The 14,731-nt window shown below is 45.3% G+C and overlaps 1 protein-coding gene and 1 pseudogene across 1 annotated transcript in view; one reads left to right on the forward strand and one right to left on the reverse strand.

Moving 5' to 3' along the window:
- The window catches only part of LOC147453133 (uncharacterized), a 67,159-nt gene that overhangs the window by 18,263 nt on the left and 34,165 nt on the right, over nucleotides 1-14,731 (reverse strand). The window lies entirely within an intron of this gene.
- Nucleotides 395-1,039, forward strand: LOC147453134 (uncharacterized; annotated as a pseudogene).

Here is a 14,731-nt window from a genome sequence, read left to right on the forward strand (position 1 = left end):
TCGACATCATCTGCAAGTCCAAGCATTGTAGAGATTTGTGCAATCATAAGTAGACCACTCTCGCCATAGAGAGTGGGGCCTTCGGAGGAGGGTTTTACAACGTCTATGGTGTCGTATTCTCTTCTCTCTCTATCTCTCAGTCTGATACACTTTCACGCACAGTGTCCATTCACTTTGTTTGTGTTCATTGCACTCTCTCATTAAGAACGGAAGGCTCTCCCTTCCATAAGAACAAAAGGGACCTTGAGCACAATTCGGAGCGCTCATCTTGAGCAAAGCGCAAACATTCATTCCGCTGCACCTAACAGAGAAGGAGAGATGGGAGACGGAGAAGGAGCAAGAGAAGGAAGAATGGCAGAAGAAACAAGAGGAATGGACCAAAGAAAGAGAAGGCATGAGGGAGCAAATCGAGCTCCTTAAAGCCTCGATTGCATCCCTCAACCCCGAAGAAGGCGAGATGCACACGGACATGAAGGAAGCCCTCAAAGAAGAACTCACCAAAGCTTTGACCGCTAGCATTGAGGACAAATTGGAAGCTTCTAAAAATGGGTGGGTAGTAGTAGTCAAGAAGAACATCAAGAAGGAGGCAAGACAGGAGGAAGTCCTCATTGTGCACACTACCCTCGAGGAATAGAAGATGAGACAAGCCCGACGCCTCAACATTCGCGTCACGGGCATTTTAGAAAAAGAAGGCCTCACCCCCGAGCTTGATGGAAAGGCTTTATGCAAGAAACTCGGATACAAGGAAGTGGAATCACCCCCTTTCCTCAAAGCTTGGAGAGCGGGTAAAGATCTCACAAGGAAGAGGGCCCTCATCCTACACTTCTCCTCCGAAGAAGCACGGTCTACTTTCCTTCCCAAGAGGGTGATCTTGAGAGGACTCGATGGACCACCTATCTACCTAGACGATGATCTCACACCAATGCAAGTAACACACCGACGCGCATGCATGCCTAGAGTACACCAAGCTCGCAAGGAGGGGAAGAGGGATTCATACAGAGATGGCCGAGTCATCATTGATGGCAAGGCGGTAGCATAGGGACTCGCGGCCTATGGGACACTCTACGAGGAGATACATATGGCAGTTTGGAACTACAACAGCTCGCTATGGACACACCCAGGGAAACTCGAAGAGGTGATGCATGGTAGAGACATCATTCTACTCACAGAGACACACAAGAGCTCAGAGAGAGGTCTACCCCGAGCACAGGACTATCAATGGGAGTTTACACATAGGAAGTGTACACGACACAACACCTCCAGCGGATCTGGCAGAGTAGCACTTCTATACCGCTGCTCACTTCACAGCAGGATACAGATAGTAGCACGCGATCCAGAAGCACGATACATGTGGATACGGATTGAGCTATCTGAGGAGGACATCCTCTACATCGCCATATGCTACTTTGCACCTAGCGGCTCTAGGTTTGCACAGACAGATGGAGGAGAGACAGAGGAGGTCCACACACACAGAGGAGAGGAGGAGGATGATTCACACTCACTATATGCATGTCTCAGAAAGGAGATCATGGAGTACTCTAGATTGGGTGAAGTCTTCCTCACGGTGGATTTCAACGCCAGGACACAGAGTAGACAGTGTGATATTTACGACTTCGACGACCGAGAGCTACTCTCCACCATGGAGGACACAGGGGCAGAGAGGATCTCCAGAGATACCACCACACCCACACCATATGGGAGACACCTACTTCGCTTGGGATCACAGCACCGTCTCGTTATTTATAACGGGATGGCGCAATGGCCATCATCCGGCGGCGTGACTTGTATACCACCATCAATAACCAGAGGCAGCATAGTTAATTACATCATCGGCTTCAGAGAGGCAGCCCATTTGCTCACATCTCTCACCATCCCACCACTACCTATTGGGGCTGACCGTGCATATCTCTCACTGGCTCACCCATCCCACATACACCACCTACATCCACACCATACACTTCACACATGAGCTAGCCAGAGTTTACTCATCACATGTATATGAGGGGATCTACACCCTCGATCCAGACACACCACTCTCTACACTCACTAGCCACCTCTCCGTAGTCTTACACACCTCAGCCCTCAGCTTGTCACGTGACACATCCAACCCTATGTGCCCGTGGATAAGCTACAGTATGACCAGGTTCAATCAGTCAAGTCAGTCTAGAAAGGAAGTGATCTGGCACTTTTTGAGTCTGTTCGCAGACCGTGCATGTACAGCCACTTAGATTAGATGCACATCCTTTGGTTGCACACAACATGATCATAAGCATTTCCATCAGAATTCATCAAAATCCATCAGGGGAATTTTCCAGTGCATTAAACCTATTTTCTTATTTTTGACATTTTTCACTTATTATTTTAAGTGACTTTTGTTGGGAACTAGGTAGGGCAATTTTACTAATGAAATATATAAGCTAACCAAAGTTAGCACTTTCTGGCAGAGGAGGCAACAGGAGCATTGCTCAACAGACCGATTCTCAAGTAAGACAAGAAGAACCTGATCAGCGTTTTTGCACAGCTAGGCCAGCGTTTATGGAGCTCCTGCAATCTGCGTTTTCAGCCAGCCTCATCAGCGTTTCCCCATCCTGCAAGAGGCAATTCTGCACCAGCATTTTAGCCCCTACAGATAGAGTTTTTAGCAGCCCCAGACCACCGTTTTTGTAGCAACAAACAGCCAGCCACTTCAGCGTTTTTGCCAACTGGCATCAGCGTTTTTGCACTGCCATACCAACGTTTTCAGCAAGGCAAAATTCAGCAAATAGAAGAGCAGCATATCAACGTTGTGCATCAGTCAATTCAGCGACATGAAGCCTAGCAAGCCAACGTTTTTGCAACAGTAGCAAGTCAGCGTTCAAGCACTCAGATTTCAGCATTAGCCTCGTTCTCGTCGTCCACACCGTCGACATCGACATAGCAAGCATTTAGAATCATCGCATCAACCATTGTATCAGATTGTGCAATCAATAGTAGACCACTCTCGCCATCGAGAGTGGGGCCCTTGGAGGAGGGGTTTACAACTCCCTGGTGTCGTATTCTCTTCTCTCTCTATCTCTCAGTCTCATGCACCTTCACGCACAGTGTCCATTCACTTTGTTTGTGTCCATTGCACCCTCTCATTAAAGAACGGAAGGCTCTCCCTTCCCTAAGAAAAAGGAACCTTGAGCACAATTCAGAGCACTCATCTTGAGCAAAGTTCAACATTCACTTCCGCTGCACCTTACATTGGTATCAAAGCTTTGGCAATGTTCTGTATCACTCAAGAAAAGAACCACAAGAACCACATAATTTTTTTTGCTTGTTGAGGTCGCATGAACCCAAGTTCACTTGGGCGTGTCAATTCCTGTGTTTTTGAAGAGTGACCGGAAACCCAAGAAAGAAGAGCTTGTCGAGCCTCCCCTTGTGCCTCTTTTCACTCATTGAGAGCGGACCGTGCACTTAGCGGCCGGCCAATCGACGTGAGGTGGGAAAAGACAACCTTGGTGTGAGTGCAAGGCTGCCAAGAGGTGCGCCCGCGGAAAAGAGCAGAACTCAGGTGAAGAGAAGATCCTTCTCTAACACAGATTGCAAGCTAAAGAAGAACCTCAAGACCCTCAAGAACCCAAGAACCAAGACCCTCAAGAACCCGAGAACCCAAGACCCACAAGAACCCAAGTTCTCCGAGAACTTAAGAACCGAAGATCACAGTGTATGGTCATCACCTGAAGCGGAATGGATACTTCGCATGGAGGTGATGGGCATGAGAGTAGTGAAGAAGAATTTCCTCACCATGGAGGTTTTCCTGACCCTCCCCTTACGCCATCTATGCCAGGGATTATACCAAATCCTATGGAGGCTTTGGTCAAGTCGATGATGGACATGATGGCACACCAACAAGAAGCGAATCGCGTTGCGCTGGAACAACAAGAAGCGACTTGCATTACTTTGGAACGCGAGCGCGATGCATGAAAAGAAAGAAAAGCACAAAGAAAGGAGACAGCCGAAGAAAGACGAGCGGCCTTGGAGGCCGATCGTGAGGTTCAGGGAGACCTACGCACGCAAGAATTGGTTCGACAGGTTCTTGCCTCAAAGTCCGAGCCAGCCAAAGATGTTGATAGTTCATCAAGTGGCGCAAGCAGAGATTCAAACTCCAACAACCCAGTCACAGAGAAGATCCAGTTCAGTAAGTATGATGGTAAGATGGATGCTACAGTTATTCATTCTTGGTTGTATCAATTTAATGCTTATTTTGCGACAACTAAGAAGAGAGGAAATAGCAAGGTTTTGACGGCATCCATGTACCTTGCCGGTAATGCCATAAATTGGTAACACGCATGGCAAAAAGCACAGTTAGCCGCGCACCTAGAGGAAGCCGATGAATTCACGTCCCTTTCCTTCAATTGGGCTGATTTCCAAGACAAGCTGAAGGGGCAATTTATGCCACCTCAGTACCTCGTACGATTGAAGGGCGATTGGCACGGTCTAAAGCAAAATGGTATGCCAGTTATGTCTTTCTCTAATCGTGTTTTGCAGCTCGGCACTCAATTACGCAAATTGGATGCGGAGCGCAAGGAGGCATTCCTTTATGGATTGGATGAGTACAGCAAGTATGATGTCGAGGTGCTTGATCCAATCGATCTCCACAAGGCGGTAGCAATTGCTCTCGCACAGGAGATGAAGCACAACAAGGCAAAGCCTAAGGAAAACAAGACTTCGACAAGTACCTCTCAGAACCCTCAGAACGGTAAGGACGGTAAGAATGATAAGAACAGTAACTCTTCTAACCAATCTTTCAATAGTCTCTCAGAAAAGAACTCTCAAAATGACCCTAAGGGTAAGGCTAACACAATTGCTAAACCTAAGCTCACTCCATATGAAAAGGTTGCACAAGGAATTTTAGGAGGATACATCACGTCGGAAGAGCAAAGCACTTAATCTAAAGAATGTCGTTGTTTTCATTGTCACATTAAGGGTCACATAAAAAGAACATGTCCTAAGCTTGACTCTAATGAATCTAAAAATCTACAGAACCCACTTCCTCTGTCAATGTAATAAATGAGAACACGAGTGTGTCCCAAGTTTCTCATGACCCTCCCATTGATGAGTCTCTCATTAAATGTTATGGTCATAAGACGGGGCAACGTTTTGTCATATTGTTTGACCCAGGCAGTATGCATGATGTGATTAGTCTCTCTTGTTGAGAGAGCCCGCCTAGAGGTTGATGAGTGCGCGGCGGTGTGTGCAAGTGAAAGAGTACGCGAGGAAGTGCAGTGTGTGTGCAGAGAGGGGAGGCGAAGGCCAGCAGGAGAGGAAGCGCTAGCAGAAGAGAGAGAGCTTACGTTTTTGGGGAAAACTCAATAAGTGAGTTTTGGGTTTTCCCACTTTTATTATAAGTGACCTTTAAAAAATATGTCCAGGTTCATATTGAACCTGGACAAAGTATAAAAATGTACCAAAAGGGATTATTTAGGCCTTTAATCCAACAACCTCCCACTTAAAGGCATAAATGGCACCTTTAAGCTATGTGACTCCCACCATCTCTATGCATAGATGATGTTGTGCTTTGGGTAAGCACTTAGTGAGAGCATCGGCTGGATTTTGTGATGTATGGACCTTAACCAATGTAATAAGGCCATCCTCAAGCACTTCTCGTATGAAGTGATACCACACATCAATATGCTTTGTGCGTGCATGAAACATGGCGTTCTTTGCCAGACATATAGCACTCTGGCTATCACAACCAAGCATAGGTGCCTTGGCAAGCAAGCCAAACTCACTGCATAGACGTGCTAACCAAATAGCTTCTTTGGAAGCCTCACTGGCTGAAATATATTCAGCCTTTGTAGTAGACAATGCAACAATCTTTTGCAATCTAGAACACCATGAAACAGCACCTCCCGCAAGAGTAAATACATAGCCACTTGTGGATTTCCGTGTATCCACATCACTAGCCATGTCAGAGTCACAAAATCCCTTCAACTCCATTGGTCCTTTACCATAGCAGAGGCATTTGTTTTTAGTCCCTTTCAAGTACCTCATAATGGACTTCACTGCATCCCAATGCAACCTGCCTGGATTAGCCATAAACCGGCTCACAACTCCCACTGCATGGGCTATATCAGGCCTAGTAGCAACCATAGCATACATAAGTGAACCACAAGCTGAAGCATAAGGCACACTTTTCATGTCATTGGCTTCTTCCTTTGACTTGAGACAATCATCCTTGGAGATTTTAACATATGGCTGTAATGGCACACCAAGAGGCTTTGCTTCAGCCATCTTAAATTTGTCCAGCACCTTTTCAATGTACTTTTCTTGCGACAAATACAATAGGCGCTTGTCTCTTTACCATGTAACACGCACTCCAAGTATATATTCAGCTGCCCCAAGGTCTTTCATTGAAAACGCAGATTTCAGCTGCCCTTTAAGAGCATCTACACTGCTTCTTTTCTTTGCAACTATCAACATATCGTCTACATAGAGCACAAGAATGATTGGGCTGCCATCCTCATCACGTTTGGTATACAAACAATGGTTTGCATGGCTTCTTTTGTAACCATGTTTAAGCATGAAGCGATCAAACTTCTTGTACCATACAAGCTTCTATTGAGCATACATACCAAATGTTCCTTGCCAGGGATGACAAAACCCTCGGGTTGCTTCATGTAAAGCTCTTCTTCCACATCACCATGCAAGAAAGCGGTATGTACATCCATTTGGTCCATTTCCAAATCAAGAGCAGCCACAATGGCAAACAATACACGCAAAGTGGTCATCTTCACAACAGGAGAGAACACTTCCTGAAAGTCTATGCCCTTGGTTTGAACATATCCCTTTGCCACAAGCCTTGCCTTATACTTGGGTTTTGCATCAACAATTTTGATTTTATACACCCATTTGTTAGGAATAGCCTTCCTTCCTTTGGGAAATTCAACCAAATCCCAAGTATGATTAGCATGCAAAGCTTTAATCTCTTCCTGCATAGCAAGCTCCCACTTGTCGTCGCTGTGCTCACATGTCTTTGCCTCTTTATACGTAAGAGGCTCTCCCTCATCTGTCAACATAATGTAATGCAAAGAGGGGTCATATCGACTCACAGGCCGTCTTTGACGAGTAGACCGCCTCACCCAATGATCCACATTATCAGGTGGCACTACAAAATCATCAACAATGGGCTGCTGTACATCATTTTCAGCACCATTTTCAGCATTGTTTCTTGGCTGCAAATGCCCTTGAGGAGCCTCAATTTGCTGTCCAACATCATCTGGCTCAAACACCACTGGATCATCTACATTTTCAGCCATTTGTGGTGCATCCTGAGGGTCAAAAATAGGCCTAACAGGTGGCTGGTCATGCTAAAATTTCACCCTTTTATGGTCATGCTTTGAGACACAATTGTTTTGAAGCAACCTTACCTCATTAAAAACAACATCCCGGCTGCGTACAACCCTTTTGAGCTGAGGTAACCAAATCTTGTAACCCATTTCGCCTTCTTCACCATATCCCATGAAGAGGCCTTTAATGGACTTCGCATCTAGTTTACTCCTCAACTCAGGTCTAACATGCACAAAAGCTTCGCAACCAAAAATGCGTAAGTGATCATATGAAGCAGGCTCGCCAGACCAAACCTCTTCAGAGATATCACCTTTCAAAGACATGTGAGGGGATCGATTGCATATATGCACTACAGTTTTCAAAGCTTCTCCCCAAAATCCATGAGAGAGATTAGCTGCGGACAACATGCATCTCACCCTCTCACAAAGTGTCCTATTGAATCTTTCAGCCACACCATTAGAAGAGGGGTTGTATGGGACAATAAGCTCCCTCTTAATGCCCAAATTTTCACAAAACTTGTTAAATTCAACACTTGTGTACTCCCCCCCATTGTCTGTACGCAAGCATTTTAGCTTTCTACCTGTTTGGGTGGTCACAAATGCATGAAATCTCTTAAACGCAGCAAAGGCATCACCCTTAGACTTAAGCAAATAAACCCAAATTTTCCTAGAATGATCATCAACAAAGGAGACAAAATAACATGTACCACCCATAGACTTAGTAGGCATGCTACATACATCAGAATGTACAAGATCAAGCACGCAAGATTTACGAGAGACACCAGAGTAATAAGAACGCTTTACTTGCTTGCCATATTGACATTCATTACAAAAGTCAAGCTTTGTGCCTTTAGCATCAAGCTTGTTCAAAGTACAAAGCTTAGAAAGGCCCTTTTGGCTCATATGGCCAAGCCTCTTGTGCCACAACTCCATGTGAGAGTTAATTTCAGCCAATGCAATAAACTTGCCCAACACGACCTTTCCATGCATGCAGTAAAGTGTCCCTTTCTTTGTGCCCTTTACAATCAGCTTTGAGCCTTTGGTCATTTTCCATGACCCTCTCTCAAACAAGATGCTATAACCATGCATATCCATCTGACCAACAGAAAGCAGACTCTTCTTGATTCTCGGCACATATCGAACATCATGCAAGACAAGCTCATTTGTGCCATCTATGGAGAGATGCACAGTGCCAATACCCTCAATGAAACATGCATGATTGTTTCCAAGGTATACATGGCCACACTTGCCCGCATCAAAAGTAGAGAAACACTCCTTGATAGGAGTCACATGAAATGAAGCACCGGAATCAACAATCCAAGCCTGGGATAATGCATCATTGACAGTCAACAAAGCATCAATAAGATCACTCTTGGTGATCTGCATGTCCTGTCAATGAACATTTAGAGAGGCATCAAAGTCATAAGCATCATCATCTAACAAAGTGGCACACAAGATGTCCTCTACATCTGACAGCTCCTCAATCACGACACTAGAAGCCACATTGGCCTTCTCTTTGTCCTTTGAGCTATCCTGTGCATTTGCCTTGACTTCCTTCTTCTCTTTCTTTTTGTCTCCACCATTATTTTTCCTTTCTAACTCAGCTTTATAGTACCTGCAACAATCGGGTTTCTTGTGACCTTTCCTGGCACATTGATAGCAAGTCACATCACCCTTGCCTTTGCTTGCATTTCCCCTTTCTTTACTCTTACTCTTACTCCTTTGTGCATAAGCATTCTTCTTTTCTGTCTTGCCTCTAACCATGTTGGCAAAGCTGCCTCCCTCTCCTCTTGCTTTCCTCCTGATTTCTTCATTCAAAATAGAACCCCTAACACCATCAAAGGTCAAATTGGGGTTATTGGACAACGAAACCACCAAAGTTTCCCATGACTCAGGTAAGGTCATAAGCAAGAAGATAGCTTTCAGCTTATCATCAAAAGAGGGCAAGCCAGAATCCTGTAACTGCGACAAAGTACCTGCGAATAATGACAAGTGCTCTGCCGCGCTCTTAGGCTCATCTAGTTGCATGCCAACAAGTTTTCGCATCAAGTGCACCTGGTTGACAGGCGTTGTATTTTCATACATTCCCTTCAACTTCTCCCACACATCAAAAGCAGTCGTGAGACCTTTCACATCAATGACGGTCTCATCGATCATGGTCATTTTAATGTATGTAACGGCCTTCCTGTTCATGCTAACCCATGCTTCATCCGTCATATTTTGTGGCTTCACCTGTTCAAGTGCCCCTTCGCAATCTTTAAGAAATAGGATTCCCTGAATCCTATCTTTCCAAAGATCAAAACCTGTACCATCGAACCTCCTAATCTCGAAGAGGTTCTTCACATCCGAAGAAGATGAGGCCATAGTTGCACGAAATAAGAGGGATAATACGTTGAATTTTTTGACAAAATGCGCAAAAATCGGAGTATAGCCTCACAAAGATGTGCACTACAGCTCCAAATGGTCACAGGAGCAATTTGGGGCAAAATACGTCGATTTGGGCACAAAATTCAATTTCTGAAATTTATGCGCAGGAAATTTCAGCGAGTAAATTTGTGCTCGAAAACAACAAATTTAGTTGTTTTTAGCCTCAAAAGACATACATAAGGCTAATACACAGCCTTTAGAAGCATGTAAGCACAAAAGCCCCAATTTGTAGCATCAAAATTGCATGACATTGAGCCACAAATGGTTATACATCGACAAAATTTGTCAAATGTGCATAGATTGCATCAATTTGCACTTTCCCCAATGTAATCGCACCATAAAAACACTTGCATAAACCTGCGCAAATCTGAAATTTGCTTAAAACACCTGTTTTAGGGCTTGTTTTTCGGTAATTTCAGTATTTTCGAGTAGTGGGGACTTAGCAAAAGTATTCCCACACTTTAATACATCATTTGCAAAACCTGTATTTTGCTGTCATAACCTGTAATTTCCTGTTTTTGACCTAATTTCAGCCTGTTTTAGGTCAATTTTGGTTGCCGGGAGCTCTCTAGTGTCGGGGAGGAGTCCTTTGGCGACGAAATTGCAAAATTTCGCGTGAAAGTTGACCTTCTTGGCTGAAATTCAACGTTTGCAGGTTTGTGGGCAAACCCTAATCGAGCTCTGATACCAGTTGATGAGCGCGCAACGGTGTGTGCAAGTGAAAGAGAACGCGAGGAAGTGCAGTGTGTGTGCAGAGAGGGGAGGCGAAGGCCAGCAGGAGAGGAAGCGCTAGCAGAAGAGAGAGAGCTCACGTTTTTGGAAAAAACTCAATAAGTGAGTTTTGGGTTTTCCCACTTTTATTTAAGTGACCTTTAAAAAATGTGTCTAGGTTCAACATGAACCTGGACAAAGTATAAAAATGTACAAAAAGAGGTTATTTAGGCCTTTAACCCAAAAGAGGTTAGTCAAAAATCTCCTCTCGAGGTCTCTGGCTTCGCTCCCGATATGGACTCTCTCATCACGAAAGAGTGCCTTGATGTGTTATTTACAGTTCAACAAGCTGCTTTCCGAAGAAAAATTTTGGTCTCTCCTCTTTCGGAATGTGATATGATTTTGGGCATTCGATGGTTTTGTAAGCATAACCCTCTCATTGATTGGGCGGAAAATACGTTCACTTTCAATGCCAAAAGTGACTCTCCCATTGTCATTCGTGGAGAGCAAGTTGTTCATTCTCCATCTCTCATTTCTAATGTGCAGGCAAAGATTGAACGGATTCAAGAGAAGGAGACTCTCTCGGTCTCGTCTTCTCCAAAGCATGATACACAGGATTTGCATGATGATAAGCATGATGATTTGAATGATAGTGATGAGCATGATGATTTAGATCACACTGACCAGCATGATGATTTGCATGATGACCACGATGTGATTTCTCACAAGCATGATGATTTGTATGATCAAGACGTGATTGTTCACCAGGATGATGGTTTAGTTGATGCTTTTTCTAGCGAAGCTAACTTCGTTGCAGATTCGATCGATCACGAAGAATCAATCTTGGCTTTCGAGTCAAGGTCCACAGCAAACCCCCAAGTAGATTCGATCAAACATGACGAACCGATCTTGGCTCTCGAGCCTAGGTCCAAAGAACCCTTACAGGAAGTACTATATGTTCGAATGATTAGTCAACACGCATTGTTCGAGTGTTTCATTCATGATCGTTTCCTGTATTTTAGTCAACGTCTTTATGTGCTCCCTTTTCCTAGGCATGATATCTTGTACGTTGAGCACGTTTCACTCATGAATGAGCACGGATGTATGCGGATTATCCATAAAAAGCTGAAAAGTATGCATTCAAGGAAGTCACATTCCATGTCTCTTCCTTGGCACGACACAATCGTAGAAAGAGCACAAGCAAGTATGAGCACCAAGCATGGGCATTTCCGTTGTGAATTGCCACAATTGATTGATTTAGATTAGAGAGACAAGAGTCAATCTCATTGTTTGCGTGTGTGTGGTGAACGGTTTGGCACTCCGTCTATTTGTTCATCTACATTGCATGCACAGTCTTTTAGCAAGACAAGATTTTTTCCAATCACTTTATATAGAATAGGTATGTTCATGTTTTTGTATTGGAAGTGGTTTCAGGAAGTTTCAACCATGGAAGAAGCATGACTCTGGACGAAGTTGAAGAAGGAAGAAGCATGACTCTGGACGAAGTTGAAGCAAGGAAGGAGACTCAGAAGACTTTGTGTCGTTTTCGGCGCGGCCCAAAGAAGCAAGCATTGCAGACCTTTATGAAGTTCAAGTATCGCATGACCCACACATCAGAGTGAGCCGGCGAAGAGTCCTTTCCTGGATTCCGGATGCTATTGGCGATCTCCCTCGACGCCCTACAGTTCGGTACCAGTACCTCACTTTGAAAAGGAGGGGATGTCACGTGACACATCCAACCCCATGTGTCCGTGGACAAGCTACAGTATGACCAGGTTCAATCAATCAAGTCAGTCTAGAATAGGAAGTGATCTGGCACTTTTGTGAGTCTTTTCGCAGACCGTGCATGACCAGACACTTAGATTAGATGTATATCCTTTGGTTGCACACGACATGATCATCAGCATTCCCATCAGAATTCATCAAAATCCATCAAGGGAATTTTCCAGTGCATTAAACCTATTTTCCCTATTTTTGACATTTTTCACTTATTATTTTAAGTGACTTTTGTTGGGAACTAGGTAGGGCAATTTCGCAAATGAAATATATAAGCAAACCAGAGTTAGCACTTTCTGGCAAAGGAGGCAACAGGTGCATTGCTCAACAGGCCGATTCTCAAGCAAGACAAGAAGAACCTGATCAACGTTTTTGCACAGCTAGGCCAGCGTTTTTGGAGCTCCTGCAATCTGCATTTTCAGCCAGCCTCATCAGCGTTTCCCCAGCCTGCAAGAGGCGATTCTGCACCAGCATTTCAGCCCCTGCAGATAGAGTTTTTAGCAGCCCCAGACCAGCGTTTTGTAGCAGCAAACAGCCAGCCACTTCAGCGTTTTTGCACTGCCATACCAACGTTTTCAGCAAGGCAAAATTCAGCAGATAGAAGAGCAGCATATCAGCGTTGTGCATCAGCCAATTCAGCGACATGAAGCCTAGCAAGCCAGCGTTTTTGCAACAGTAGCAAGTCAGCGTTCAAGCACTCAGATTTCAGCATTAGCCTCGTCCTCGTCGTCCACACCGTTGACATCGACATAGCAAGCATTTAGAATCATCGCATCAACCATTGTATCAGATTGTGCAATCAATAGTAGACCACTCTCGCCATCGAGAGTGGGGCCCTTGGAGGAGGGGTTTACAACTCCCTGGTGTCGTATTCTCTTCTCTCTCTATCTCTCAGTCTCATGCACCTTCACGCACAGTGTCCATTCACTTTGTTTGTGTCCATTGCATCCTCTCATTACAGAACGGAAGGCTCTCCCTTCCCTAAGATAAAGGAACCTTGAGCATAGTTCGGAGCACTCATCTTGAGCAAAGTTCAACATTCACTTCCGCTGCACCTTACACAGCTGCTTTCCACACACTACCCATAGTGGCCGAACCCCCACCCTCTAGGACGATACCCCAGAACCAATGGTACCACGGGGAGTGCAGAGATCTATACAGACACCTACGGGCTCAACGAGCCTTAGAGGAGATCACTGAGAGCGAGGTCAAGCGACAAATGAAGGCCATCACACGCCGTAAACGGCGGGCCTTCGAGGAGGCACAGGAGCTTGAGTTATACCACCTTCTCATGAGTACAGACTGTGCCACAGCATGGAGGATTCTCAGAGAGCCGCGCCCCACCACACCCCCTTGGAGGACCCCCAAGTCTGGCATGATTATGCGGAGTGCTTATACCAAATACCTGGGTAGCCACTGATCCCAGCACTATCTGATCCTCGACCTACCACCTCGACTTTCTTCACATCTAGCATGGTAGAGAGGGCCATCCGACGCCTTCAGCATGGCCACTCAACAGATCACAGATCACACTGGACTAAAGAGTGAGCACCTGATATATGCAGCAAACACTCTCTCCCCCTTGATAGCACGTCTCTTCAACCGCGCTTTGGTTGAGGGACTTCCAGAGGAGTGGACTATGCACACCATCGTGCCTATCCACAAATCTGGTGACACCATGGACCCAGGGAACTACAGGACTATCATGATTAGTCACACATTGGCCAAATTGTACGGGGCAGTTCTTGAGGCAAAGCTTAGCACACATACAGAGACATCAGGGATACGTGCACCAGGACAGGCAAGCTTTCGGCGCACTTTCTCGACTATCGACCACATCTTCGTGCTTCGCTGCCTGATCGATGGAGCGAAAGCATGGAAGAGGAGACTCTACTGCTGCTTTGTGGATTTCCGCAAGGCTTTTGATACTATCCCTAGAGAGAGACTCTTTCAGCGCCTTCAAGAGCTACAGATACCCTCTGAGATGATATGGGCCATTCATTCTTTGTATGCACACGTCTTTGGTAGAGTGCGATGCCCAGGTGGACTATCGGATTCCATTGCTAGCACCATTGGGGTGAAGCAAGGATAACCCCTCTCCCCTACTCTATTTGGTCTCTACATCGACGAGATATCAGATTACATTCTACGAGCCGGTGGAGCGGGATCAGACTTAGCAAGTATACCAGTCCATATTATGCTCTATGCTGATAAAATTATTCTAGTTTCTGAGACACGGGAGGGACTACAGAGCCACCTACGAGCCTTGGATGATTTCTGCACACATCGAGGGCTCACAGTGAACCTTGGCAAGACCAAGGTCATGATCTTCCACACCTCCAGGACAGTTTGGAGCAGAGCAGTACTCACAGTAACAAGCGGGCAGGTCGATGTGGTTGATTCATATGTATCCCTGGGGGTGACTTTCACTGGCACCATTGGCAGATTTCCATGGCCCAGGCAGCCCGAGACCGGCTTACACGAGGATATGTAGCACTGGCCAC

Source organism: Adiantum capillus-veneris, chromosome 8 (assembly GCF_014529385.1).
Source record: "Adiantum capillus-veneris isolate H3 chromosome 8, ASM1452938v2, whole genome shotgun sequence".
Lineage (NCBI taxonomy): Eukaryota > Viridiplantae > Streptophyta > Polypodiopsida > Polypodiales > Pteridaceae > Adiantum > Adiantum capillus-veneris.